The sequence below is a fragment of the Propithecus coquereli genome, unplaced genomic scaffold (genome assembly GCF_000956105.1).
Source record: "Propithecus coquereli isolate 6110/MARCELLA unplaced genomic scaffold, Pcoq_1.0 Scaffold52, whole genome shotgun sequence".
In the NCBI taxonomy this organism is placed as follows: Eukaryota; Metazoa; Chordata; class Mammalia; order Primates; family Indriidae; genus Propithecus; species Propithecus coquereli.
This window is the reverse complement of record NW_012151063.1, coordinates 7,353,727-7,377,487: the sequence shown is the minus strand read 5'-3', so window position 1 is coordinate 7,377,487 and position 23,761 is coordinate 7,353,727. Positions and strand designations below refer to the sequence as shown.

The 23,761-nt window shown below is 47.2% G+C and overlaps 1 protein-coding gene across 2 annotated transcripts in view; it reads right to left on the bottom strand.

Moving 5' to 3' along the window:
• CLCN4 (chloride channel, voltage-sensitive 4) overlaps positions 1-21,292 on the bottom strand; it is a 77,326-nt gene extending 56,034 nt beyond the window's left edge. Inside the window, exons 1-2 of one of the 2 annotated variants that reach the window (XM_012656829.1) lie at positions 21,014-21,292; positions 19,529-19,784 (exon numbers count right to left, since the gene is read on the bottom strand). The gene's annotated coding sequence lies outside the window, so the exon portion shown is untranslated. The remainder of the gene's footprint in view (positions 1-19,528; positions 19,785-21,013) is intronic. The other variant, XM_012656830.1, reaches the window with a different exon arrangement.
• Between the last annotated feature and the right edge of the window lie 2,469 nt (positions 21,293-23,761).

Sequence of the window (23,761 nt, the reverse complement as noted above, 5' to 3'; positions counted from 1 at the left end):
AGCTACCTGGGAGGCTGAGGCAGGAGGATCGCTTCAGCCCAGGAGTTTGAGGTTGCTGTGAGCTAGGCTGACGCCACAGCACTCTAGCCTGGGCAACAGAGTGAGACTCTGTCTCAGAAAAACAAACAAAAAAAAAAAGACTCCATTGTGTGGCCATATCACATTTTGTTTATCCATTCATCAGCTGATGGCTTTGTGGGCTGTTTCTACTTTGGGACTATACAAGTCTTCGTATAGACATGTTCTCATTTTCTTGGGTATATGCCTAGCAATGGAGTTGCTGGGTCAGATGGCAACTCTATGGTTAACCTTCCGAGGAGCCACCAGACTGAAATCACTTTTCTTGAGTAAGCTTCTCATTGAAGTAAACATCTATCCAAAAAAATGCAAAAATCACAAGTGTACAGCTCCACAAATTTTCGCAAAGGGAACCCACCCACGTGATCAGAACCCAGATCAAGGGACAGAACATGAGGAGCTCCCAGTCCCTGCCCCACCCCTAAGGGTGACCACTATCCTGACCCCTCACACCATACATTACTGTTGCCCATTTCTCAACTTTAAATGAATGAAACCTTTTGTTTCCAGCTTCTGTTCTACATTATGTTGGAAGATCTGTCCATGTTGTTGAGTGTAATTCCTGTTTCTCTGTTTGTTCATTTTCTTTGCCCTATAACAGGGGTCAGGAAACATATTCTGTTAAGGGCCAGATAGTAAATCTTTGAAGCTTTGCGGGCCATGTGGTCTCTGTCGGGACTGCTGAATTCTGCCATTGTCGTTGCAAAACAGCCTGAGACCATGCACACATTAATGACTGGGGCTGTGTTTCAATAAAACTTTATTTATGGACATTGAAATCTGAATTTCATATCATCATCATATGTCACAAAAATTATTCTTCTTTTGGCTTCTTTCAATCATATAAAAGTGTGAAAACCATTCTTAGCCCATGAGCTGTACAAAAGCAGGCGGTGAGCTGGATTTGGCGCGCAGGATGATGTGCTTTGCCAACTCCTGCTCTACAGTATTTGACTGTGGGAATAAGCCCCAGCACAGTTATCCACTGTACTGCGGATGGACACTTAGGTAATTTCCCACTTGGAGCCATTATACAGTATGCGGCCATCATCATTTACACACGCCCATAAAACGCTGTGGTTGAAGACCTTCCACCTGCTCCCTGCCCTCTCTGCCCAGCAGTGGCCAGGTGCCATAGAAGCCACCAAGTTTTATGCCAGTATTCCTCTCCCAAATCAGACCATGTCATATTATTTGTCAATTTGCTCTATTAGCTAATCCCCAGATGACTTGGACAGATGGAATAGAAAGTCATAATTCAGAGTAAAAGATTAAAAGTCTCCAATGAGGCCGGGTGCGGTGGCTCACACCTGTAATCCTAGCTCTCTGGGAGGCCGAGGCGGGCAGATTGTTTGAGCTCAGGAGTTTGAAACCAGCCTGAGCAAGAGCGAGATCCCGTCTCTACTAAAAATAGAAAGAAATTAATTGGACAACTAAAAATATATAGAAAAAAAAAAAGTAGCCGGGCATGGTGGCGCACGCCTGTAGTCCCAGCTACTTGGGAGGCTGAGGCAGGAGGATCGCTTGAGCCCAGGAGTTTGAGATTGCTGTGAGCTAAGATGACACCACAGCACTCTAGCCCAGGCAACACAGTGAGACTCTGTCTCAAAAAAAAAAAAAAAAAAGTCTCCAATGAGCAAGGAAGGCCAGCTGTCCAAGGGATAAGGACCAGCAGTGTCCTCAGCCAACGTGGGCACAGTGGAAACTGTTACTAAAATCTCCTCCGGGTCTCATGAGCCTTTCTGACAAGCTGTTCTTGCCACCTCCTTCCTGTCCCCTCATAGTAACTAACCTAACTGATAGTCAGGAGCTAGCGAATGTTTCCGGAAACAGCCAGATGGGAAATATTTTCAGCTTTTTAGGCTATACAGTCTCCCTTGCAATTACTGGACCCTGCCATTATAGCACAAAGCTGCCACAGTCAGTATGTAAATGAAGGGGTGTAGCTATGTGCTGATAAAACTTTACTTATAAAAACAAGCTGGATTTAGCATGCCGGCTGTGGTCTGCCAGCCCTTGCTTTACACTGCAAGCATTTATTGGACATCTGCTACCTGCCAGGCCACTGTCCAAGGCACCAGAGCTACCAGAACATTTACAATTCTCGCCTCCCAACAGAACCCAGCAAACAAATCATCGTGATCCACTGGGACAGCACAAAAGTAAGTAGCCACAGCTATTTAAGGGAAGGAATGAGATCCCAGAAATGCAACTAAAGGACCTTGCTAGCAACATTTCAACTTTAAAGCTTTGGGAAAATAAAAAGTAGTTCCTATTATACACACACACACACACACACACACAACACACACACTGAGGTTTCTATGAGATTTTACAATCAGAAATGTTTCTCCAACTAATTAGCTATCCTAATTCTTCAATATTCCTGATGCCTTAGTTTAGGAATAAAAAAATACAATCAAGCCAGGTGTAGTGGTGCACACCTGTAGTCCCAGCTACTCGGGAGGCTGAGGCAGAAGGATCACTTGAGCCCAGGAGTTTGAGGCTACAGTGAGCTATGATGATGCCACTGCACTCTAACCCAGGCAACAGAGAGAGATCCTACCTCAAAAAAAAGAAAAAAAAATCATACCATAGCGCTAACAAACTATTCAAGGTCATGATAGCCAGAGGTTACCATAGTGTTTACATGACACTGTGAGAAGCATAAGACACAACAGAAATTTTAGAACCACACAGCCAGAGGAGAGGACCCAAGAACATCAAGTTCAGAGACAGGCTTTGGTCAGGTGAGATCTAAAAATTAAACACCCCAAAAACTTCATTTCTTACAGATTTTCCAGAAGCTCCAATGACTAACCAGCCTTTACAAAGTTCCTTTTCTTACAACCTACATGGATTGCAAGAGGCGTTGAGCTCAGAGGATGGTGTCTGCTGGCTGCCAGCTCCCTGGTGCTGTCTAATCCTCTAAAGGCCCCTGGTCTCAGGGGGTGGTCCACCGAAGCTCATGGCCACCAGGGGCCATTCCCTGGAGTCCACTAGTTCCGCTCCTGCTGGTCAAGCAAGCACGTGCCAGGAATGGTTCCGCCTTTCTCCATCTCGCTCCAACCTGTAACTACCAGGCCAACTCCTCCCTACCCTGCCCTGCCTCACTGCCATCCTTCCCTCAGTCTTTAGACTTTAGCCAGAGCTCTAGTGCCAATAGTGCTGAGGTGGGGAAATTCTGCCTTAATTCAAAAATGGATCAAATGAGACTTTCAGGCACTTCTCTGTAAGGGATATATTTGGGGTACCCAGAGCCAACTGGTAACCTTTAACCTATGTGAACCACAGGTTGTTTCTCCCCAACAAGGGTTTCCATAGTGGGCAAGCCTTGTTTTAGAGCCGTGGCATTCACCAGGGGTGACTGTGTCCCCCAGGGGATGCTTGACAATGCCTGGAGACATTCTTGGTTGCCACAACTGAGCAGGCGGCTGCTCCTGGCATTGAGTGGGTAGAGGCCAGAGATGTTGCTCAACATCCTGAATGCACAGGACAGCCCCACAGCAAAGAACGATCCAGCCTAGAGGTCAGCAGTGACAGGTTGAGACTCCCTGAGAATAAACAAGCAAGGGCTGCAGAGGTGCCTTCCGGCCCCAAGCCCAGGTTCCCTGGGTTCCATCAAATGCTATGTCAGCTAGAGCAGCGGTGACCAGCGTTCCCACACGTCAGTGTGCGTCTGAATGCCCTAGGCACCTGGGTCAAGTGCAGGTGCTGAGGCAGCAGGTTTGGGGCAGGGCCTGCGACTCCCCATTTCTCGCGAGCTCCCCCAGCTAGGCTGACACTGCTGGACTGACACCTCCTGACACCGCAGGTCTGCAGGCGACACTTTGAATGGGGAGGAGGTAACAAAGAAAGAAAAGAGACGGGATGAAGTCAGAAATCTGGGGAGACAGGTGGGAGCAGAGGACAGAGAAAGAGCCAGGAGAGCAAGGAGATTACGAAGTCACAGGCAGAGGCAGAGGTGTGGGAGGCTGAGGAAGGAGAGCTTCAGGGGGACACGGTCAGCAGGGCCGGGCTGGAGCTTTTGGAAAGCCCACTGCTCAGGCGTGCCGGGCAGATGAAGCAGGGCTCTGGGGCTGCGCCCAGGCAGCAGCGACTTTTTTTTAAATTTCAGGATATTACGGGGGTACAAACATTTTAGTTACATAATCTGCTTTTGTACAGTTTGAGTCAAACTTATAACTGTGCCCATTACCCAGATAGTGCTCACTGTACCCATTATGTGTGAATTTCCCCATCCCCTCTGCCCTCCTCCCACCTGCTTGATTTCCGTTGAGTTTTACTTCTATATGTGCACGAGTGCTGATCGATTAGTTCTAATTTAGTATTGAGGACATGTGGTGTTTGTTTTTCCATTCTTGCCATACTTCACATAGAAGAATGGTTTCCAGTTCCATCCAGGTTGTTACAAAAGATATTAGTTCACCATTTTTTATGGCTGAGTAGAACTCCATGGTATACATACACCACATTTTATTAATCCACTCATGGATTGATAGGCACTGGGGTTGTTTCCACGTATTTGCAATTGTGAATTGTGCTGCTATAAACATTTGAGTACAAGTGTCTTTTTTATAAAATGTCTTTTTGTCCTTTGGGTAAATATCTAGTAGTGGGATTGCTAGATCAAATGGTAGGTCTACTTTTAGTTCTTTGAAGTATCTCCATAATACTTTCCATAGAGGTCGTACTAATTTGCAGTCCCACCAACAGTGTATAAGTGTTCCTTTCTCTCTGCATCCATGCCAGCATCTGTTGTTTTGGGACTTTTTGATAAAAGCCATTGTCATTGGAGTTAGCTGATATCTTGTGGTTTTGATTTGCATTTCCCTGATGATTAGAGACGTTGAGCATTTTTTCATATGTTTGTTGGCCATTGGTCTATCTTCATTTGAAAATGTTCTGTTCATGTCTTTTGCCCGCTTTTTAATGGGGTTGTTCAATTTTTTTTCTTGCTGATTTGCTTATTTGTAGATTCTGGTTATCAGCCCTTTATCGGATGTATAGCATGCAAATATTTTCTCCCATTCTGTAGCTTTCACAATAGCAACAAAGAAAATAAAATACCTAGGAATATATTTAACCAAGGAGGTGAAAGACCTCTACAGGGAGAACGATGAAACATCGAGGAAGGAAATCAGAGGATGTAAACAAATGGAAGAACATATCATGCTCACGGATTGGCAGAATCAACATTGTTAAAATGTCTATACTACCCAAAGTGATTACAGATTCAATGCAATCCCCATTAAAATACCAACGTCGTTTTTCACAGATCTAGAAAAAATAATTCTACACCTCGTATGGAACCAGAAAAGACCCCGTGTAGCCAAAGCAACCTTAAGTGAAAAGAACAAGCAGCAACTTTTAAAACTCCCGAGGTGCTGTCAATGTGCAGCCTCGGGGGAGAAGCTGACTCTGGCCTGGGCGAGCCATGAATCCCTTGTGGGTCTTATTAAACTGCAGATCCTGATCTGGAGGGCAGCGGTGGGGCCCGAGACTCTGCATTTCCAGGAGGCTCTGGGAAGACTGGTCTGCAGCTGGCAGTTAGCAGGGCATCGGAGACACTGAGAGAGGAAGCCAGCCTTAAGGGGAAGAGGGCAGCCTTGCAGTTAGTTGCCTTTGAAGAATGTCACCTCGGTGCAAGGACTGCATTACCATGTCGTCATCAGACTGTCTAATTTCACTCCTTCCTGCTCCAGGCTCAACCCTTCCCCCCAGCCCCTCCTCCAGGGCAGCCAGGCCAGCTGGGCCCCTGCTTCCAGCTCTCCACTAAGTTCTCTGGCAGGCGGGTAACAGGAGCTTAAATCCAGGTGGGACCCCCACACTGCCTTTCCTCAGACCCGCGTCCCTGTGCACACGACGTGCCACACCTGAGGAAGACAATCCAATGCAAATTAACAACTATCTTGAAATTATACAACGGAGCACTGTTCTCTTAATTTGCTCATGTGGACAGAGGAAAAAACATTTTCTGCCATGACTGTTTGAGGCTATAGCAAACATTTTTTTATCTGCCTATTCATGCTGCTCAGAATTGAAAGATTCAAAGTGGAAATTTAAAATATAAAAAATGTACCAGGATTTTCTGCCCTGGAAATGCTCACACACACACATAACACGCACATATATACTTTCCCATCCCTCAGATGGCAGACACCAGAAGGAGGTATCTATCTGTGGCTCTCTCAGCACCTCCAGGCCCAGCAATGCCCTATACCAGGCATTCCTGCCACGCCCCAAGGAAGTTAGAGGGACACCTCGACCTTGGTCTCTTCACCCACAGTTGTAATACTGCCTCATGACCACATGCACGTGAAAACTGCCCTGTACACATGGCTTTGTTGTCCCCACCCAATTCCTAGAATAACTCCTGTATCCTATGCTACCAGTGCCCCACTCATATCATTCAAAACCTTCCAGTAAGCTCCAGCTAATTTCTAACCGTATCTCTGTGCCTGAGGTCATTGATACAGGACCCACAGAAGGTGGCTCTACTCACATGGCGTGCCTGAAGTGCATTACCGGGAGTAGGTATTAACTGATGACTCTCAACACCTGGTGTATACATACCCCCAACTCCCTTGTCCCTCAAATGGGATAATTCCAAGGCATGTGCTTTGGTATATATGCAGAAAACACTTAACATAGCAGGCCTGAGACCACTCTCCTTAGAAAGGCCTGCTTGCATGTGGGAACCTGGATTTCGGGAGGGTTCCCACCATTCCCGGAATCTATAAGAATGGTACACTATGCCTAAACTGTTCATCCAAATAATGTGATTTGTGCTGAGTGCCCACTTTCCTTCTGCGAGTCTGGAATTTTGATATGTGCTAGGCAGAAGGTGTCTATGTGACCAGCCCCTAATAAAAACCCTGGGCGCGGAGTCTCTAAGGAGCTTCCCTGCTTGACATTTCAGATGTGTTGTCTCAATCATCGTGGGAGGAATTAAGCACGTTCTGTGTGACTCCACTGGGAGAGCACTCTCGGAAGCACGCGCCTGGTTTCCTTCGGACTCCACCTGGCGCCTTTTCCCTTTGCTGACTGGCTCTGTATCCTTGCACTGTGATAATCACAGCCATGAACATGGCATGTGCTGAGCCGTGTCAGCCCTCCTAGGGAATCGCTGGACCCAGAGGTGATCCTGGGGGCCTGTGACACAGCAAGTCCATTTCCTAGAGCTTCTCAAGTGTGGCGTTAAGCTCCAGTTGCCCATTGTGTGAGCTGCATTAATAGCCCAGCCTCTAATGGCTGTCTTCTTTTCCTGGTGTCACTTCCCCACCCACTCCCAGGAGTCCCTGCACCTCCCAACTAAACTCCCTGCACGCACTGGAAACCTCATCTCAGATTCCACTTCTGAGAGAACCTAAACGAAGGCAGTGTTGCATGGCATTTCATATTTCGTCAACCAGCGATGCCTTTGACTGTGTAAAACCCATGTGAGTGATCTTTATGGTTTCATACAAATGGGCAAAATCTTTGCGACACAGGGCTAGGCAAAGAGTTACTAGGAATGATACCAAAAGCACAATCCATAAAAGAAAAAAAAAGGTTAAATTGTCCTAATGGGCAAAGTAAAAATTTCCCTCCATGTAAGAATTCAGAAAAACTCCCTGATATTATTGTTCAATGATTGCAATGGATGATCAGTCCCCCAGCAAAAGGAAGCAAGCTGTGTTGAGGCCTCTGGCAACTGAGGAACCACCTGAGCACCAAAATGGCCTGTCATAGGCTCCCAACAGAACACTGACCGATAGCTGCTCGTCGCCCGGACCAGTGGTTCTCAGCATTACCACGGGAGCTGGTGGAACACAGATGCCAGGCTCCTCCCTCACAGTTTCACATTCAGCATGTCTGGGTGGAGTCGCGGAATCTGCATTTCTACCAAGCTCCCAGGGAGGCTGCTGCTGCTGGGGGCTGCACTTTGAGAGCCATTGTCTAGTGTAACCTTTTGTTCCCTTGCTAGTTCACACTCTATTTCATTACTTGCATCCTGTCCATTGTGTTTTAATCATAATATTTTTAATATCAACCTTATTTATAAACTGCATTTTGTTGGAATAAATATTTACAAACTTGCTTCCTCCCATACTTGACTGGGAGCTCCTTGAGGGCAGAGGCCTGTGTGACTCATCTCTATTTACCATCTGCCCCTGCATAAAAGGAAGTGTTTGCTGAACCCGCTACCACAAAAGCTTAGCCAGCCACGTATACCCACCTCTATTCTACAAAGAGTGTTATTAATACTATAGCCATCTCTAGGTATAAAACTCTACTAAGCAGTCAGCTAAATGCTTTGGACATCACTGCATAGACACACTCAAGAATCGATATAAGAAAGATGTTTTATCTGCACATATACAAAGGACAAAAGACTAATGAACCAAACTGAAGTCACTGGACATGTAAAATGTGAGTGATTTTGCAACATGCACCATCATCCGTGAGTTTTATAATTTGTGGCAATGCATGTCTGAAGGGCATAACTTGCTTTTTCCTGTTTTTTTTTTAACTTCTGAATTCATCTTGATTTTTCTCTTACTACTTTTCACCCATAAAAAAAGTTGGGCTGACAAACAGAGACAGGTATCCTCCTAAGTGCAGCAGGTGAGCATCTATCTGGCTGATAACCAACCACACAGAATCGCTGGGTCCCTAGGGAGTGGACTTTGAACCCACAACGGAGGCTAAGAGCACCACAATCTGGCAGTTCCTTGAGCAGCCCTGTAAGACAAACCCTTCTTTGCCATTCTTATCCAAGTGAAGGAGGTGAGAGCTCAGGAGTGCAGTTGGCTTAATGATCCCTTTAAACTCTCTCAAGAAGTTTCTCTAAAATAAATTTTGATAAGCTGACCAGAACGTTCATTACAGGAACTCCTGTTCTACACAAAGATTTAAACTATTAGACTTTAATCCCATAGACACAAGAAGCTCAATGAACCCCACGCACCAAAAAAAAAAAAAAATGAAGAAAACTACACAAGGCGTATCATAATCAAATTGTTTTTAAAAACTAGTGAAAAGGAGGATATCTTAAAAGCAATGAGAGAGAAAAAGACACGTTACATCCAGAGAAAGTTACTAGCCAATAAACAACTATGAACATGAACGAAGTAGCACTCCATCCAGCTCACAAACCTATGTCAACTGAAAGGAAACAAAGAAAGAAGCCACAAAGGAATCCATGATCCCATTACAGTAAGTTTCAAACAAGCAAAACCAACCTGTGGAGTTATTCAGAATAGCAGTTACCCCTGGAAAGGGACATGAGGGTGGCTGGGAGCTGGTCATGTTCTGTTTCTGGACCTGGGCACTGGTTACCCAGGTGTGTGCACATTGTGAAAATTCATCAAGCTGCACACTTACACTTCATGCACTTTTCTGTACATATATTTCAATTACAAATTTACTAAAGGCAATCCACAAAGCCATCAGCTAGAATTAAATCACACTGCTTCACTTTACGAAAGTTAGGTTTTTTGTTGGCATGCTACAACAACTCTTTGAAGTGCCTCTGAAATACTTTCTCTCTGAAAATACACATTGTACCTCCTCTTATAAAAATGACCTCCCACTGAAATAATTCAGGTCAGAAGTCTGGAACCTCTGACAAAGCAAAGGCACTGGGGCTGGCACGCCCACGCAATGTCACAGGCTGGGGCATGTTTCGCTGGTGCTGGAGGAAAAGGGGGCTGCTCTGAGGCAAAATGTCACCCACACTTGCAAATGCTGGGGGCTTGAAGCAATAGCCAGACCGATGCCATTGGCACCTGGGGGCTATTTTACTGAAGTCTCCAGGCTATGAAGACATACATGTGGATACATATTCTTGTGAAATATAGACAGTTACCCATTTACTTAAAAATCAATGTACCACCCGGCTGAGCGCGGTGGCTCATGCCTGTAATTCTAGCACTCTGGGAGGCCGAGGCGGGAGGATCGCTCAAGGTCAAGAGTTCAAGACCGGCCTGAGCAAGAGCGAGACCCCTTCTCTACTAAAAAAAAAATAGAAAGAAATTAGCCAGACAACTAAAAATATATAGACAAAAAATTAGCCAGGCATGGTGGCACATGCCTGTAGTCCCAGCTACTCGGGAGGCTGAGGCTGGAGGATCGCTTCAGCCCAGGAGTTTGAGGTTGCTGTGGGCTAGGCTGACGCCACGGCACTCTAGCCTGGGCAACAGAGTGAGACTCTGCCTCAAAAAAAAAAACAATCAATGTACCCAAACTCATCCTCAATATACCCCAACTTATAATCAATATACCTAAACCTTGCAGGGAGCTCCTCTCCTCCCCAACCTGAGAGACAGAGAGAGAGAGAGAGAGAGAGAGAGAGAGAGAGAGAGAGAGAGGGAGGGAACACACCATGAACAAATACGGAACAATCAGATAAAAGTGGAGATTCAGAAAGGGCCAAAGGAAGGCAGCCGTGGCCACAGCCTGGGGAGCTGGCCCTCCCCTCCCAGAAAACCCTGGACGCTTACAGTATATTAGTTATCTAAGTCAGCATAACAAATCACCCAGAACTTAGCAGCTTAAACTGATAAACATTTATTATCTTACACAGTTTCTGTCGGTCAGGAATTTGGGAGCAGCTTGGGGTGTGTGTGACTCAAGGTCTCCCAGGATGTTATAGTGAAGATGTCAGCCGGGGCACAGTCATCTGAGAGCTGACGGGGCCCAGACGATCCACTGCTAAGGTGGCTCCTCACGTGGCTAGCAAAGTGGTGCTGGCTGTTGGCAGGAGTCCTCGGTTCCATCCCATCTGGGCACCCTCACAGGACTGCTTGAGTGTCCTCCTGATATGGAAGTTGGCTTCCTCCAGAGGGGGTGATCCGAGGAAGCAGAGCAGAAGCAGGAGAGTCTCTAATGATCTAGCCTCAGAAGCCACCCACCATCGCTTCCACAGTGTCCTATTGGTGACACAGGTCAGCCCTGAGTGGCTCAATATGGGAGGGGACCGTGCCTGGGCATGAATAGCTGGAGGCAGGACTGTGGGGGCCCATCTTGGAGACCATCAACACCAGTCAAAGCTTTCACCTCCCTTTTCCTCCCTGCCTGAAACCCCAGCAATTTCGAATTCATTTGAGATCAGAGAGTCTTGCTTTTAAAAATGCAGACACCTTCAGGATGGCGAGGGGGCTATGATTCATTCACCCCTTACAGCTAAGCCTCCAAACACCAGGCTGGGCTCCCCAGAGGGGAGATGACGGGGAGGCATTGACAGTGACAGGGAGCCCACTGGTGGCCAACCAGCAAGGGCCGAGGGCCACAGGACCAGGGAGTTTCAAAGAAAGGGAAGCTCACAGCAAAAGTAACAGGCAGAAAGAAACTGCCTGTTCCAAAATTTTGCCTCGGGCGGGCAGAGACACTTCCTCCTCCCACTTCCTCCCTGGCCCCAGCACCCTCCTTCCTACAGTCTGGCCAGCTGGGGCGTGACCATGGCAGGTTCCTACAGCCCCAGGGCCACACAGCTATCCCTCCCATTTAGAAACCCAGCCCGTAGGAAACAGGATGAGGCCAACCGCATGTGCCTGGGTGATGCAACGGACTCAGCATTCTCACACCGCCACCCGGGGGTGGAGAGCGGGGGCCAGGAGGGCGCAGTGCTGCTGGTGCCAAGGGCAAGGATTTAGAATTCCCCCAGAGCCTCCTTCCCATAATAATATAACGGCAAGCTTGGACAGGGCTCGAGGTGTGCCAGGCACCATTCTAAGCAGTTCACACATATCAAGTCGGTAGGGCTCCTGACACCCTAGGAATGAAGTACTGTCACCCGCAGACCCATGTTACAGATGAGCAAACTGAGGCAGAGGAGAGGTTAAGTCGCGCAGACAGTGAGGGGGGAGCCGGATCAAGCCCAGGCCCGAGGGCCTCCTCCACACCAGCCGAGCAGGCCTCTGTCATCTCACGACTCAAGAGCTACTGGCTTCCACGGATGGCGTTGGTGGCCGCCGCGCTTCTCCTAAACTGTGCCAGAGAGCTTCATTAAAGGCACCCGGGCTACCCTCCGCCCTCCCCGGCAGGGAAGGCTCACACGCCCACAAAAAACGCTGCGGTACGAGTTTGCTAGAGATGTCATCACACATGCCACAGACTGGGTGGCTCGGATAACAGAAACGTGTCGTCTCGTAGCTCTGGAGGCCAGAAGCCTGACATCAAGGTGTCGGCAGGGTTGGTCCCTTCTGAGGGCTCTCAGGGAAGGATCTTTTCCAGGCCTTTCTGCTCTTCTCCCTACATCTCCTCACGTGGTCTTCCCTCTGTGTCTGTCTGTGTTGAAATTTCCTCTTCTTATAAGGACCCGAGTCATATCGGATTAGGACCCGCCGAATGACCCCGTTTCAACTTGACTGCCTCCGTAAAGACCCTGTCTCCGAATAAGGTCACCTTCTGAAGTCCTGGGGGTTAGGACTTCAACGAACGAATTTGTTTTTGAATTTCCACTCCTGGGAGCTGTAAAGACAGTGCTACTGGGAAACGCCACCCCGTGTCCCTCGGTCTCCTGGGACCTCCTCAGACTGGCCTTCCCCTGACCATGTGCTGACAGGTTTTTCTCCACAACAACCTAGTCACATTTTCTGCTTACCTGAGGTACACGCCCTCATGGATAAAAACGATTTAAGTAGACACCCCTGACAAGCGACTTTGGGAAGGTGAAACCGCAGGAAGGCATCGCAGCCAGCTTTGATGTGTTCCCCTGGCGTCCTTAGACTGGCCGCGGCAAAGAGAACAAGGCGCTGTGGCCAGGTGAGGGCTGACATTTCCGTCAGTGTGCGTGTCTGGGGGAAAGGGGTGCGGGCGCGAGGCGTGACTCAGCTGGGAGGAAAAATAACCCGCCTGTCATTGTGGTGGCTGGAGCTCCTATCTGCTAACCACAGAGCCCTTTTAACCCAACCAGCGCCTCCAAGGGCTGTGGCGGAGGGGAAAAAATAACTCTCACATTTAGCCAAAGAAACCAGAAGAGAAACAAAGAACCAGGAGGTAGGAAAACACGGTCAGGCCATCGAGAAGCCTCGTGAAGCTGCTGGGCAAGCCCATGTGTGGGTGGCAGTGGTGGCCACAGAGATGAGCCACAAGCCACAGCACCCAGGGCAAGGAGGTGGCTTTCCCAGGAAGGACACAGAATGAGGCATGGGGGTGGCTGTCATCAACTGCCACTGATGGGATGAGGGGGACACCATCCTCAAAGGAAGACACCCACCCTGCAATCTCATCCCTGGTGTGGGTCACGGCCTGACCCCAGCCTTCCAGGACCCTCCTCAGAGGACAGGCAGTCCTAACATGTCACTCCCCAACACAAGAGCACCAGTGGCTTTCCATCACAGAATAATCAGGGGTGTCCCCACAACTGACAAGTTCCCGCATGGCCTTCCCCTCCCTCCCCTCTGAGCACCTTTCCCACCACGTGTTCTCTGGGCTGCTCTTCTTTGGACACACTGACCTCCCTGCTGTTCCTTAAATGCACTGGACCTGCCCTGCCTCAGGGCCTTTGCACCAGCTGTTCCCTCAAGCCTGGCTGCTCACTCCCCTCTCATTCACACACTGCTCTTTCACTTCATTCGGGCACCCACTCCAGTGCCAGCTGTTCAGAGGCCTCCTCGACTTCCCTGTCTAACTGGCATTTTCAGTCTATCGTTGTCCATCCTTTGCCTCCTACTATATTTCGCTCAGTAACAAACCCATTACACAGTTATTTCTTCTTTCCTCAACTCAAATGACAGTTCTGTGAGGGCGTGAACCTTGTCCATTTGGTTCCACCATGTATCCCATTGCCTAGACTGGTAGGTCTCAACTGGGGGCAATTTTGTCTGCCAGGGGGCACTTGGCAATGTCTGGAGACAGTTCTGGTTGTCACAACTAGGGGAAGGAAAGGGGCTGTTCCTGGCATCTAGTGAGCAGAGACCAGGGATGCTGCTCAGCACCCTACAGTGCCCAGAACAGCCCCCCATAACAAAGAATCATCCAGCCTCTAACATCCATAATGTCAACATTGAGGAACCCCAACCTAGACACATAGCAGGGACCCAAGGAACATTTGAATGAAGAAGTAATTAAGAGAGTGAATGAGTGAATGAATATTGAGGCTCATGTCTTACAGAAATGTCTTTGCAGTTCTCACAATATAGATGATCTTTTCTCAAGATACTACTGTTTCACTTATTTTTTCATTCAACAAATATTTAATGAGTACCTGCTATGTGCTATGCGCTGTGTTTACAGTAGTGAATAAGGCAAACGCAGCTTCTGCCCTCCCAGAACCTACAGTGGACAAAAGAAGATTCTGTACAGGCCATCAAGAGACCTCGGTTGTCCTGCAGTTCTGTCACTATTAGTCACGTGACCTTGGGCAAGTCACTTGACTTCTGTGGACATCTCTTCCTCTATGCAAAATATAAAGGTGGCTTTGACTTTGAAGCTCATTGCCAACATACAAATTCTAGAGTTTTTCCATTCTTATAATACCATCATCATTGATGACAAAAGACTGGCTAACCCTCATGCCCATCTATAGAAGACTGGTTAAATAACTGACCGTCCTGTCCACACAATGGGACATGCTATGTGCAAAATGGTCTCCAAACATTCGTAGTAAGAGAAAGAGGGTATACTGAGTGCTCCCATTTTATCTCTAAAAGTGCTATTTGTGAGAAAATGGAATGAGTTACTGCTACATGAACAACATGGATGAATCTCGAAATCATGCTGAGCAAAAGAAGCCAGATATAAAACGGCACATATTGTGTGATTCCATGTGTATGGAGTTTAAGAACACGAAAAACTGTGCTGACAGAACTCAGAATGGGGGTTACCTCTTGCCAGAGAGTTTGGCTAAAGTGGGGCAAGATGAGACCCTCTGGGGTACTGGTAATGCTCTCTATCTTCATTTGTCACCAATCGAATTAAGACCCATGCATTTTATTCTGTGTAAATTATATCCCAATAAAGGCAAAACAGAGGAAATTAATACATATAATTATATAGATGGAGTACATTTGCACAGATAATTTCTGAAAGAATATATAATAAAGGTATCGGTTGGCACCTTTGGAAGAGGGATTAGAAGACCAGGATGAGAAGGAGACCCATTCCTGGGTCTTTGTATAACCTTGAAGTTTTCACTATGTGCATGTCTTCCTATTTCAATGAAAAACAAGTATAAGTCATTAAAAAAATACTTATCGCAATCTATAAAGAAAACCCACTCCTGCATACAGAAGGGAAAGTCTCTCTCCAGCCATCCACTGAAGATGTGGTTCAGCAAAGGTCTGATAACAAGACCCTCCCCACGGCCAACAAGCCAGAGTTTGCTGAGGAGGTGGGAGAACTGTCCTGTCCCCACACAGCTGCCCCTACCAGTGTGGGAGGAGAGATGAGTCATGGCCATTAAGCCCCCTTGGCCTGGTGGGTGTGGCAGGCCTCGCAGCAAGCGGGGAAGGCCAGGACCCCAGGTTAAAGTACTCCCCTGGACCTCACCCCGGACCCACCCCATCAGAACACCCACATGCCCAAGAGTCTACATTTCTTTACTTTTTAAAAAACTTTTTGTTATGAACATTTTCAATTACACAGAACATCATACAGAAGAATCCAGCAAACACCAGCAATCAGATTCAATTGTCCACATTCGGCCATATCTGCCTCACGCCTTTCCCTCTCTTCATTGAACTGAACCATTTAAAAGTGAACTTTCTCTCATGAGCGTACAAGTGGAATTTTCCACAGGCTACAGGACACGTGATATGGCAACAGATTGACTGTAGAACAAGGTATGAGAGCTCATCTGTCTTCTGTTCAGCCATAGATTAAAGAGATACCAAAAAATGTTTAAAAAAAAGAAAAGAAAAAAATTAAATTATTGATACCATGACACTTCATCTCTACATACTTCAGCATGCATCTCCAAAAACCACGACTCTTCTACACAAACACATGTATTAGCTATCTACTGCTGCATAACTACCCCAAACACAGCGGCAGGAAACAACGTGTCTTATCTCCCCGTTTCTGTGTCAGATCCAGGAGTGGCTCAGCTGGGCCCCTCCACTCCAGGCCTCTCAGCAGGCTGCAACCACCTCAAGGCTCAGTGGGGGGAATGGGGTTAAAGGAGCTGCTTCCAAGCTCACTCATGCTGCTGTTGGGTTCGAGGGCTGTTGGACCGAGGACCTCAGGTCCTCCCCACACCAGAGGGACCTTTCTCTAAGGCTGCTCACGACATGGTAGCTCCCTCGTTCCATGTGCACCATCCAAGAGAAAACACACCCAAGGCAGAAGCCAGAGTCCCTTTGTCCCCTCATCTCAGAAGCGCCTTCTCATCACTGCTGCTGTATTGCACCCACCAGAAGCGAACCACTAGGTCCAGCCCAACTCAAAGGGAGAGAATGACGCCAAGTTGTGGCTGCCAGCGGGTGGGGATCGCTGGGCCCATGTGAGGGGCTGCCGGCCACACCATAGATGCTCATGTCTCATCAAAGCAACAGTAGTCTCCTCGTATCATCTAATAGCCTGTCACAACAAAATGTCTCCAAGTGTCCCTAAAATGCCTATTACACATGTTTATTCAGGCCAGGATCCAATCAGGGGCCACAGGTTGTATTTGGCTATTCAGTCTCTCAAGCCTTGTTTGATGGAAAATACCGTAGCTCCCTTTTTAAAATGTTCTTTCTTAATATTGACTTGTCGAAGAGACAAGGCCAGATGGCTCACAGAGAGCGCCAAGCCATGCCAAGGCACACGGGAGTTTGAGGCCTGCTCTGGGATAGCCTGGGGGGGCCTGAGGCCAGCTGCTTCCAGCTCCATCTCACTGAAAGCCAAGCCTCCCCTAGGGGGGCTTTCCTAAGCCCTCCCAGGACACAAATTTTTATGGGGCCAGGAAGGAGGAGAGGGTGAGGACAGAGAGAGAGAGGGAGAGAGAGCACCGATGGCAAGGGAATGTGGGGAGGAGCTCATCAAGGCCCAGGCCTGCAGGACAAGGAAATGTTTTCTAGCCATTCTAAGCAGCCGCCACATACACACACACCGTAACATGTCCCACGCCTGGCAGCGCCACTGTCAGGACCACTTCGTGTCTCTCGGGAGTTTCCCAGCTTGCAGATCCTCTTACACCTATCTCGTCCTCCCAAAAAGCCAAGGAAGCAGGACCAGCAAGCACAGTCGGCCCCATGTGACAGATCTGGCAACAGCTCAGAGAGGCGAAATGATGCAGCCACAGTCACCCTCCAAAGTGTCTCAGCCAGATCTTTAGATGCAAGTCCTGTCCTGAAGCTTAGAGCATGCGACCATCACTGCCCTGAGGGAGTGGCCCTGTCTCAGTCCTGCAGGCAGTTTGTGTTTGCCTCCTCCTAGCTGCGGGGCCACCGCCGCCATCTTGCCCTCATCACGTTCGGTGCCTGCACCAGACACCATCTCATTTCATCCTCACAATACCTCTGAGTGGACACTGTTATTTCGACCCTTACAGACAAGGAAATGGACTCTCAGCTGCCAGGTCTATCCCAGGGCCTGAGATGACACATATAGTGACATTCTCCAGGTCTGTTGAACACGAAGTCCCAGCAGGCTTCAGCACACATTCATCCAGTGCTTTTTTTTCCTGTTTCCCCGACACTCTCCTTTCTGCCAAGCCAGCCTCCCAGCTACACACAGCACACAAACAGCCCCCATCCTTGGTGATGCAAGCTATTTCTGGAAACCCACAGCATAAAAAGGCCTTCACATCGTATTTTCCAATATATACGACACTATGAAAGGGGATCAGAGTTGTGATCAAGGGCTCGGTATCAAACAAATCACAGGAAAATGAATTTTAGGATGTTGGAGCCAGAAAAACATTTAGAGGTCATCTAAATCAGTGGTTCTCAACCAGGCACAATGGAGCCCTCAGGGGACATTTGGCAATGTCTGGCGACATTTTTGGTTGTTACAACTAGTAGGGGGAAGGGATTTGCTAGTAGCATCCAGTGGGTGGAGACCAGAGATGCTGATAAACATCCTACAATGCACAGGACAGCCCCCACGACAAAGAATTATCTGGTCCCAAATACCAATGGCTGAGGTTGAGAAACACTGCCCTAAATCCCTTTGTTACTTAGAGGTTGAGAAAGCTGAGGCCCAAAGACACAAAGTGACTTGCCCAAGGTTACAGTCACAAAGCCAGAAGTAGTATCCAAGTCTCTATTATATCCACCTCTATCGTCTGCTTTGCTCTGTCTAGGTTTGGGCTGGGGGAGAAGAGAGGGTGGGGACCTTAATTCTCGTAACCAATCTGAACCAAAGGAAGAAAACTACAATAAAATAAATTACCAAATTATGCAGCAACAACACATCAGGGTGTCCCAAACCCTGAAAGAAATGACTTCTTCAATTATCGATGAAAATAGCATTGCTTTTCCAGTTCCCCAGAAGTTGCTGGAGGTAGGTCAAATTTATCATGATGTGAGTTCCAATACGGTTTACTGACTCTAAGGCTTCCAGAGGGGGCAGGTTTTACAGGAAAGAATGCCACATTCTCCTCCTAAGGGTGCCCACACATGTCCTGGCTATGGTTTCCTTTTGACTCTGAGAAAGGAATATAAATGCAGGTTGGAAACTGGAAAATACCCCCCACTGTCATGCAAGAACTGAAGAGTCACCTGACCCCCAACCCCCATCTGCCGCTGAGTCACCAAGTCCCTTCATTCACCAAGCTAATTATCCAGCAAGGGAATTAAAAAGAACACTGGGAATTCTTAGGTTTTGGTGTTATTTCCACGCCCAGTCTCTGCTAAAGATCATTTTGTTCTTAGATATGTAGCTGTCTCTTACACTCAACATGTTATCTTTGGAGGCTGCAATTTATTTTATTTTATTGGATACTGTTATTTTTAAATCTACTTAAAATGCCTGCAAGAAAAAAAAGAATACATCTCTGATGTACGCCCTGTAAACGCTGGAACCTTGCAAAATAATGCAAACCGATTTAGGTTGCACATCTAGTTCTTAAATTGCTAACCAAGAAGTTTCCATTCCCCAGCATGCTTTTGCTTTGAAAGAAATGAGGCTAACTACTGAGGGCCAATCACTGTGATCAGTAAACATGTCATCATTTGAGAAGCACAATGACAGTGGGAAGACAGTCGATAGGTATCTCTTAAAAGCCTCTCTCTCTCCTTAGAATGCACGCAGTGCGGTCACTCTATTTTTTTTCCCCTCTTGAGCAAGACGCCCCTGCCTTCCTGTCTGGCCCCTGCCCGCTTTCTCAGGGTGGGAACGCCGAGCCCCAAGTCACGCGTGTGCCCGCATCAGGCCACCCCCTGCCGGGTGCGTGCAGCAGCCCCAGCAGCAGCACAGTTGTGGGCGGCAAGCGCCGCCGCAGCCCGAGGCCCCGCTTTCGGTTCCTGGGGGACCGCCAGATCGCAGACCCGCGGGCGGGGGGCGCCAGGGAGGGGTGCGGGCGCCGCGAGCCCCTTACCTGCAGTGCCGCATCGCGCCGCTCGGCCGCCCACCTGGACAGCATCCTAGAGCATCCTTTCTTCAGCGCGACGGCTGCGAGCGCCGTGACGTCACGGCGGGGCGGGCCCCACGCTGCCACGTGACGCCTTCGGGCGAGGCGGGAGGTCGGCGCGGGGTCGAGGGAAAGACCCTGGAAGTCCCCGGAGGTCCGGGGCGAGTGGCCTCAAATCCTCCCTCGGGAGGGCTTTATGCTCGACGTGTGCAGCTCGCCTGGCCTTCCCCGAAGAATTACAAGACACAAACAGCACACAAGAGAAATCCAAATTATTACAGGCTCCGAGCGCCTAATAGGATTTCAAAAGAACTAGCAATGAGGGGATTATAGTGAAAGGAAATATAATGTAGTGTTTTATTTTAAAACCAGTATTTATCAAATGCAGTGGTGAAATAAATCTATTTTGTGCAAATCAAAATGACACTTAAAATATAGCGTGCGTGGACATACTGTGCAGATGTTCAATGTTTCAATCGTATATCAAATATCAAATGCTTTAATTCAAAGCAATTCATTATGGAATATTATACTAATTGCACTGATGAATAATGCTTTAATTACTCCCAAAAGCTGCATTCCAATATTAATTTGTATTTGCCAAAGAAAAAAATGGTACCACCACATATTTTTACTACTTGAATATTTGATGATTTAAACTAAAGCACTATTGTGTTTTTCTATTGCTGCATAACACACCAAAAAAAGCACTATTGCGTGAGCATGGTTGTAGTTGTGTCTGTGTTTGTCTTCTTAAACCTTCTGGCAAGGCATTTAATCTCTCAGCCAAGAAAGAGTTAATTCGCAATAACTCATTATTTCGCATTTTCTAATTTTTATCACATTCTGAAGAAGTGAGTCATTTTACTATCACAGAAAATATGCACAATGTCAACATTTCTCATTCACAACTGAAACAGCCTTGTCTAGAAAGCATTTAGAAAATTCCAACTGATCATTTCGTAAATTTGAAATAGCATATTTCAAACTTAAGCAGTGCACATATAAACTTTTCTTTGGCCAAACCACATAAACGTTTTTGAAATGTAAAAGGACAAAAGCAGAAATTGTTTTTATTTGTATTCCGGTTTCAAATAGATTAATCTACTTTCACTGGAGTTAAAATCACAATTTTAGCATTCCCTTTGCTCACACCGCTGAAAGAGATGTGCAATAGATTGTTTTACAGGCAAGCTGGAGTTAAGTTTACTTGCTATTTATTTCTGCAGCTTTCCTACCTATATTTAACCCTGGCGCTTACACCACCATTCCCTCCAGATTAACCAAATTTCTGTTCAGAAGGTTAATCTCTAATCTGGGGATAAATACAGCCCTTGCCTCTCACAACTATCTATTATTTTCAACAGCAGGTTTTAAAAATCAACAAAGTGGCAGTGTGGTTTTCTAGGTCACTCCTCTCGAGTTTGTTTTTCTGAGTGATAAGCAACTTACCTTCGGCTTTCAGATTCTGAGATACAAAGTTAAAATGCTACCGAAATCCCCTGCTCCTTTGGGTTGAGGGTCTGAAGGAGGCAGAAACTGACAAGCTCATTTTCCTGCCAGAGGCAAATGTCGATTTCAGCCTCAGGCACCCAGAGGGCCCGGGAGGCAGGCTGGGAGTATCACGTGCTCCGCCCAGCCACTCAGCCGTGCCCAGCCGGCCGGGTCACCTCTTGGCTTCGGAGGCCCGCAGTGCCAATGTCGTTGGCCTCCTACTCTCTGTGCATTCGTGTCCAGAGTGAGCCCGGCGTCCCCGAAACACAACGCTCCACCCCCAGAGTCTGGGCTGCTGGGTCCACTGTGACCGGAGTTCCCAGAATCTATGGGAGGTGGGTGCGGAGGGGGCGTATATAAAATGCCCTTGCGGTCTGAAGAGCACGGCAGGTGGGTGCGGAGGGGGCGTATATAAAATGCCCTTGCGGTCTGAAGAGCACGGCCGCAGGTACAAACAATCAGGCTCTGTGTTCTGGCTGGGCGGAACCAACTAAATACAGGCACCTTCCTCATCCTGGGGCAGTTTTTTTGTTAAAAGGTTAGTTCCACCTTCTCTTTTTCCAAGTGATTGCTCAACTGTAAAAAAACGTTACAGCAAACAGGCAATTCAGAAAAGACCTAAAACTGGGCCATGCAATTTTCAACAGAATGAGATAACTCTCCCAACACCTTCCACCCCCCTCCCCCGTCACACTGTCAATTTGGCAAAGATTTAAAAAACAAACAAAAAGCAAAACCTGATACCACCCATGAGAATGTAAATTGAGCAGTCTTTCTGGTGGGCTGTTGAGCAATCCCTACAAATGCCTTACAAGTATGCATAATTTGACCAATTACTCTGGGCCCCAACAGCTGTTGTTCCTGCATTTGCTCCCGAAATTTTATATCCAGGAATTTTCCCTAGGAGGGAAAAAGAAGGGTGTGCAAAGAACTGACTAGGGAAAGTTTGCTGCAGTGTTATTCATGATCTCGAAGCGCTGGAAGCAAGCGAAATCTCCCGAAACAGAGGATATGTTAAATTATAAGACATCTGTACAATGGAAGAATTAAAACTAATATGGTGGTAGGTACTTATGGACAAAATGAAAAATGAAAAAAGGAAGCTCCAAAAGTGTTATGTGCTGAGTGATCCGTTTTTTTGTACGTGGCTGTAATATACTTATATCTACACATATACTTTTCTATATGAACATAGAAAATAATAAGGAAGTTAATTCACTAGGGTATCAAACCTGGCATTTCACTGATTAGTGGGGATTAAGGGTGTTTTAAATTTTTCTTCTTTTTAGCTTAGCTACATTTTCTAATTTCTAACATGTATTGCTTTTGTAGCAAGAAAAAAGTTACTGTTTTCTTAAAAGCACTACAGTAGACATGATCATGGAATAACCATTTTTGGCTAATTTTTAATGCAGATTTCATTACTTGAAGATTCTCGAATCTTAACCACAAAGCCCCGAGAGAACAATTCCTAGCCGTCTGAGCTTATTCTGCTCACATAACTCTTTAGGGAAGAAGATTCGGGAACCAGTGTAACGTTTAACATCCGCGTGTCCACTCTCAGTTTCTTTTCATGTAAACTCGCTTCCTATTCTGCTCTCTCTGGAGAGAGAAAGTCAGTTGTTCCCATCCTTCGTGAAAAGATTCTTCAAATAGTTATGGAATAACCTTTGAGCTTTGATCTCTCTATGCTGGCGCTTTCTAGTTTCTTCACAGATTTCTTTTTTATCCCTTTAAATCTTTTACATTTTTTCTCTTGATTATCTGCCACTTTTCTACAAATGTCACACAAAATATAGAACGGTGGTTCTTAATGGGAGGTGATGTTGCTCCCTTTCCCCCAGAGGATATTTTTGGCTGCCACACTGGGAAGGGGGCAGCTGTGTGCTTCTGACACCTGATGGGTGGAGGCCAGGGCTGCTGCTCAACGTCCCATGGTGCACGTGACAGCCCCCACCCCCGCCACCGCGACAATGAAAGATCCAGCCCAAAATATCCATAGCGCCAAGGTTGAGAAACCCTGGTTTAGAATTATTTGTAAAGTATAATTTGATGCCCCAAATGTTCCATTTCCCAACCATTTTTAAGAGTTCCCCATTGTCTAATGTGCTGGAAGCTCTGTTTCCTTATGAATCCCTTCAATGTAGTACTACTGGCATGTGGGGAGGATAATTGCCCGTCTGCGCATACACCATCTCTGAAAAGAGACACAGGAAACTGCTAAGGGTGTTATCTCTGGGAAGGAGAATTGTGTGGCTAGGGCATGGAGGGTGGGTGGAAAATTTTCATAGATTTGGAATGCATTACATACTTAAAAAACAGACATCTTTCAAGGCCCCTTTATATAATATATATTTGAGACCGGGACTTGCTCTGTCACCCAGGCTGATCTTGAACTCCCAGCCTCAAGCAATCCTCCCGCCTCAGCCTCCCAAAGTGCTGGGATTACAAGCATGAGCCACTGAGCCCAGCCAAGTGCCCTTACATTAATGCCGCAAATGCACTTTGTACGAAGCACGTTCATGTCCGGTACGTCATTTGATTCTCACGGCAGCTTGTTAACAGGAGTAGGGTAGGTCTAATGCTCCGCTCCCATTTTGCAGACAGGCTCAGAGACAGCCCTGACACTCTGACACTTCAATTCCCTGGCTGAATCACCCTGTGGTCACACTGGGTCCCCTGCTTCTCCTCCAGGCACCTCTCTGA